Below are 6,013 nucleotides of genomic sequence, written 5' to 3'. Positions count from 1 at the left end.
ACTTGTATTTGGATTTATACTCTGATGATACGATTACATTGAAATTTTATTCTACATCTTGAAGCAAGTGAGTCTACTCTCAAACTGTGGTTCATCACAACCAGCGTATCTGTAGAGAAGCAAAGTCCACGGTTCCACTGGCAGAAGTGCTCCTTTGAGGGTTAGAGAATTCAAGTTTTATTTTTCCTGTTTTCTATTTAATCTGAAGAGCTCTGACCGGGTTTTCAAAAACAAGTGAATTATTTGCTGAAAGAAAGGTATGCTGGACACTGCATCTGAGTTGTATTTTATTGTATCCCTGATGGAAAGATGCTGCTGGATGGTGTTTTACAAGATTTGTTAATTGCTGCAGTGTTGACAAGCCCCTTCTTCTGGAAGTGCAGCCCCTAGACCTGGCAGGCATCGAGGGTTACGGGGCCTTGCAGGAGGGCGCCAAGGCAGCACTGAGTGCTCGCGCAGCAGTGTCTTGTGATGCTGTTCTATCTGGGAATGAAGTGCTGCTGGGAATATTTTATGATGCACACTTGCATGATCAGGAACCTTAGGTGCAGAAATGGTCTGTGGCTGGAGTGTCTGGAGGCTGATGATCTGGGGAATCCAGCAGAACCACATGTCCAAGGGAAACTCTGGTGTCTCCTGAGGGGGCCACGCTTATTAGTCTCTCTTTCCCTCTTCTTTGTTTTCACTCTCTATGTTTGTTCCTTCCCCTTCACTGCTTTTCTTTCCGACTTCCCTTTCCTCCCTCTCCCATCTCCCCCCCTCTGCTATTCTAGTTCCGGGTGTGGCTGGCTGGTCTGCCTGATAGGGTTTATTGGCCCTGTCCTCTGACTTGTCTTCTTGGGTTTTCCTGACTCTTCTCGACTCTGGTCCACAGCCTCGCATCCCAGATGGGCAGATATGTTCTTCTCAGGGAGCAGGGTGTGTGGGTTTTTGGTGACTGCTCTGGATGCTAGTTTATCTGGCCATGCAAAGGGCACTCACCCAGCAGCAGAAGACATTTTAGTCCTCATGTTGTCCCACAAACCCAGAAGGTGGGCAGCTTTCACCAGGGATCTCTGCTAAGCTTGTATCTCAGTTGTGGGAATGTTCTTCCTCTCCCAACAAAGGCTCTTGTTTTTGTGATTCTAGATTGAGGAAACTCGGCAAAACATTGACAAGCTCTCCTAGCATGTGGAGGAGACTAAGACACTACAGTATCTTCTTGTCTGCACCGATTCCAGAGCCAAGTGAGTTTTTACTTAGACCTGAGTCACCCAGCAGTGGCCCTTGGCTTTGGGGCTGAGCCAGTTTTCCTCCCTCTTGTGAGCAGCAGGGAGGGTGTGCACCACACCACACTGTGTGCACGTCGGATCCTCTCCATTCCCCTTTCCCTGCCTGAGCTCACGCGCCCAGCGCATCCGGCTCTTGTCTTCATGGCTCCGTGGAATCCATGTGGCCACACTCTCCTCTCCTTGCCATCCAGCCCCTCTCGTGACTGCAGTGACGCTGACTGCTTCTCACGTCCCTCATCTCTGACCCTCGGCTGTACCTTTGCGTGTGCTATGTCCCCACCTGAGAAGCTTTTCCTCCACCCCCATCCAAATCCTGCCAGATCAAGGCCATCTTTTTTCCATGAGCTGTTCCAGCATGGGTCACATTCCCTTCAGTCTCTCCTATCCTGAGACTCCCATTTGTTACCGCCACCTCCGCAAACTTCCACATTTTTAGAGTGGGGTTTCGGGCTGTATTTTAGGTTCCTTAAGGACGAGAAACGAGCCAGATGCTATCATTTTGCTCTGAATTGTTCAGCGGCTCCCTAGCACCAGAAGGTTAAAGCTGGAATGTTTCAGCGGAGCACATGGGGATGGTTTGGCCACATGCCTGTCCTCCACACCCTTTCCTCCTGCCACCCTTCCCCCACGTCACCCGCACTTTAGCCAGACTGAACTTTGGCTGTTCCCCAAATGATTCTTGTCTCCTCGTGTCTTTTACATATCGTCCCTCCTCGCAGAGACTCCGCTCTTCATCTCCTTTTCTGCCTGGTTAACACTTCCTCCTTCGTGAAGACACAGTCTTACTATCATCTGTCTTCAGAAGCATTTCCAGATCCCTCCAGGCTGCGCTAGGGGATCTTCATCACCATCCTGTGCACACCTTCGACCAGAACTCACACCTTACTCCACACTGCACCTTAGAACAACTGATTTATTCGTTCCTTGTCCCCCAGTAGACGCTGAGCCCCTGAAGGCAGGATCTCTATCTTCTCTCTGATGGCTTAGTGTCTAGCTCAGGTCCAAGCTTGTAGCAGGTCCTGAAGGATGGTTTCTGAATGAATAGTCATGGCCAGTACTTCCTTTGCTCCATACATCCTAGAATAGCATTGTGCACATAGTAGGTATGTCATAAATATTTGCCTGAATTTAGGTTGATGAGCCTTTGTTGGCATCCCTTTTCTCAGAAATCCCATGAAATTCTCTCCTACCTTTGAGCTGAAGCCATCATGGTAAACCAGATGATTTTCTCTAAAAGCAAGGTTCTCATAATTTTGTGTGCCAGAGGATTACTTGGGAAAGCTTTTTTTTTTTTTTTTTTTTTAAATTCAACTTAAAGTTAGTTAACATATAGTGTATTTTTAGGTTCAGGGTAGAGTTTAGTGATTCTTCAGTTGCATATGACACCCACGGCTCATTACATCAAGTGCTCTCCTTACCTCCCCTCCAGCAACCCTCAGTTTGTTCCCTAGAGTTGAGTCTCTTATGGTTTGCCTCTTTCTCTGTTTTTATCTTATTTTTCCTTCCCTTCCCCTATGTTCATCTGTTTTCTTTCTTAAATTCCACATACGGGTAAAATCATATGGTATTTATCTTTCTCTGACTTATTTTGCTAAGCATAATACCCTCTAGATCCATCCATGTTGTTGCAAATGGCAAGATTTCACCCTTTATGACGGCTGAGTAGTATTCCATTGTCTATATAGACCACCTCTTCTTTATCCATTCCTCTGTGGTTGGACATCTGGGCTCTTTCCATATTTTGGCTTTTGTGGACATTGCTGCAATAAACATTGGGAAAGCTTGTTAAAAAGACAGATTGTAGGGTTCCAACTGGGTGTTTTTATTCTGTAGGTCTGGGACTGGGGTGCCTAGAAAAGTGCTTATTAATTAAGCTGTCTGTGATTCTAAGGACAGATGTCTGGGGAGTACCTCAGGATAAATACTGCTGTGGGTGGTGGGTACCTGAGAAAGCTCCCACCTCCTCTTGCTTGGTGAGGCTCACAGAGCAATTAGTTTTTCTAGGTGATTCTGCTTGCCTTTGTTTACCCAGAAACCAAGGATGACCTAGAGCAGCTCACGACCGAGATCAAGAAGAGGGCCAACAACGTCCGGAACAAACTGAAGAGTAAGAAGGGAACAACGGCAACAAGCCAGCCCCACCACCAGCCGCCTCCCATCCGCGGCGCCCCCGTCTGCGGGGCCCGGCTCTTCTGGACTGAAACTCATCCAGATGATACGCTCGTCCCATTTTTGCTTGTAGTTGGGCACTGCCCCTGAAATCTTGCCTGTCCTGGAAGCAGGACTGCAACTGAAAGAGCGCAGAACCAAAGTGTGCTGCCGGCTGCCGAGCCGTGCGACTCGGTGTTTTAACTTGGTCCCTTGACTTTTCTCTTACTGGTCCTGTTTCCCAGCCCTACGTCCGTGTGAACACTAATGCTGGAGCTATTCGGTGCAGGACATATTATTATTCAGTCTGCAGATAGTTCTTGGGGGGCCAGGTCTCCACCCCTTCAGTTTAGACCTTTGTTCAGTGAGGCGAGGTCATAGACTGAGTTCCCCTGGGGCCCAAAAGGTCTCTTTGTTCCAACTGCATTTTTGCCCAGTTGGTTTGGGAATGCAGACTGTTGATCAGAGGGTGGAGGCGGCATTCATCATTTCTTCCCCCAAAATGAATCACAATACCTGTTGTCATGGGCAGAGGTGGAGGTGCTTCGGGGCAGAGGTGGAGGTGGTTCGGGGCAGCTTCCGGGAGTAGCTGTGAGAGTGTGTGGGGCATGGTGTGCATTCTCATTCCCTGCTCACGTGGTGAGGGAGGGGCTGTCCCCGCTCCATTCAGCACATGAGGGAACAGGAGCACCAAGGTGACGTGGCCTTCCCAAAGTCACACAGCTAGTGAGTGGCAGTGCAGGGATTTGAGCCCGAGCCTCCTGGTGACGGAGACTTGCTGTTAGCCGCTGTGCTCAGTCGCAGTCAGACAGGACCTGGTACAGTAAAGGGCGTGGAACGTGAGGCCCGTGGCTCACTCGGGAGCTGATGTGTCGAGACTGTAGAAGCCTGTTGTATCTCTCCGTGGGCTGGGTGCGGGAGCGTGTGCGGGGGGCCTGGCACTGAGCCATGTGCTTTTTGGAGGAGAGCAGTGATGTGTTGCTGGAATAACCTCGCTCTGCTCTGTAGGTATGGAGAGGCACATCGAGGAAGATGAGGTCCGGTCATCGGCCGACCTTCGGATTCGGAAATCCCAGGTAAGATTTCCCTGGTCATGTCGTCCAGTCTTAATTTTTTGTTGTTGTTGTTGTTAGCTGTGGAGTCTTTTTTTTTTTTTTTCTTTTGTAAAGTACGATTCTTATTTGGACTCATTTGGAAGAACTGGTAAAGGAGAGCTGCCCAGGCCGAAGCAGGAGAGGGGCCGGAGTTCAGCCCTTTTGGCCCTTCTGTCACCCTCTGCTTCTCTAAGGAGGCCCATGAAGAACTTCCCAAGGTTCCTCTAGGGCACAGCTTCAGAGTTTGTGTGCCTCCTGTTTTACTCAGGAGGAGACAGAGGTCTCTCTGAAGACTGTTGTCATTAGTTGTCCAGTTGGAGTTAGGCTCTCTGGTGGTCATCAAAGATACGATCCGTGTCCTCAAAGAACTGGCAGTCATGTTCAAGTGGCAGAAGGATGCTATCACATGGGACCTAACAGGAGAGCAGTGTAGGAAGACTCAATGAAGTGCACGGTGCTCTCCGCATTCACAGAGCTCGGGAAGAATTGGGGGTAGCCAGAGGGGGCTGGGCCTTGGATGGGCAAGCGTGGCAACTTGGACAGGCTCAGGGGTCGAGAGGTTCCCCTAAGAGGCCTGGGGATAGGAGCGGGGTGTGTTAGTAGCAGCAGTGGTACTGATGGGGGTGGGGCAAGGGTGAGGGGCTGGCATGGAGAGAATAGCCTGTCTGGAGAGAAAAGCTGGCTGTGGGCTAGTGGCCATTGAATTTTGATCGAGAATGTAGTGCTGTACTCCAGAGATCTTTGAATACCTATCTGGGGAACCTGGATAGGATCAGGTGGCCTGTGTACATTTACTTCAGCTTGCAGTCTGTTAGGAGATAGTCTGGGGGCCTCCTGAAAGCTGGACCAGAGTGGGGGACGGGCGAGAGGCAGGTGGGGGTCTCTTGCTGGGTTTTTGCAATGACTTTGGTTTGAATGTGCGTGCTGCTAGTGGGTTTGGAAAGGGTACAAATACCGGTGATTTTGCAAAGGAGAAGCCAGTAGGCCTTGACGTGGAGAGGTGGGCAAGGAATAAAAATAATGGTGAAGATTGGAACACAGGCACAGGGGGCTCTTGAGCAGATGCATTGAGTTATAAGCAAGGGAAGTTAGGAAGGTCAGGTTGGGTAAGAACTCAAGGATTTTGGCAGGTGTTGGATTTGGAAGGGAGTCTGGCAGCTTTAGAAAGCAAGCCAAGGGTTGTGCCAGTAAAACACAGCTAGTTGTGTGGATGCAGGGCTCTCCTTTGGCCCCAGGATTACCGTGTGAGGTCAGGAAGGCAGGTGAACAGATGCTGAACACATGCCTTGGAGAGGTCAGCAGACTCTCCTGATGGTGTGAAGTTAGGAAAGCAGGAAGTTGAGTCTCATACCTGGTCTTTTGCTTCCAAGTCCAGTGCTGCCACAGACTGGGCATATGGGGCCGGGGGTGTGGGCTCTGTAACGGTGTGGGATCCCTGGCCATCAGCCCCTGGGGGCTCACTGCACTTGGCATGGTTCCCACAGCACTCCGTCCTGTCCC

General features: G+C 50.0%; 1 long non-coding RNA gene across 1 annotated transcript in view; it reads left to right on the top strand.

Annotated features, from left to right (window-relative positions):
• Positions 1-1,106: 1,106 nt before the first annotated feature.
• The window catches only part of LOC112817843 (uncharacterized), a 4,918-nt gene continuing 11 nt past the window's right edge, over positions 1,107-6,013 (top strand). Inside the window, exons 1-4 of the long non-coding RNA XR_012377473.1 lie at positions 1,107-1,226; positions 3,304-3,378; positions 4,428-4,495; positions 5,998-6,013. The exon at positions 5,998-6,013 is cut by the window's right edge and continues 11 nt beyond it. This is a non-coding gene — a long non-coding RNA (uncharacterized lncRNA). The remainder of the gene's footprint in view (positions 1,227-3,303; positions 3,379-4,427; positions 4,496-5,997) is intronic.

Source organism: Callorhinus ursinus, unplaced genomic scaffold (genome assembly GCF_003265705.2).
Source record: "Callorhinus ursinus isolate GAN/ISIS: 27379988/994484 unplaced genomic scaffold, GSC_fseal_2.0 scaffold1923, whole genome shotgun sequence".
In the NCBI taxonomy this organism is placed as follows: domain Eukaryota; kingdom Metazoa; phylum Chordata; class Mammalia; order Carnivora; family Otariidae; genus Callorhinus; species Callorhinus ursinus.
Note: the sequence above shows the minus strand (reverse complement) of the source record. Positions and strands in the feature narration are given on the sequence as shown.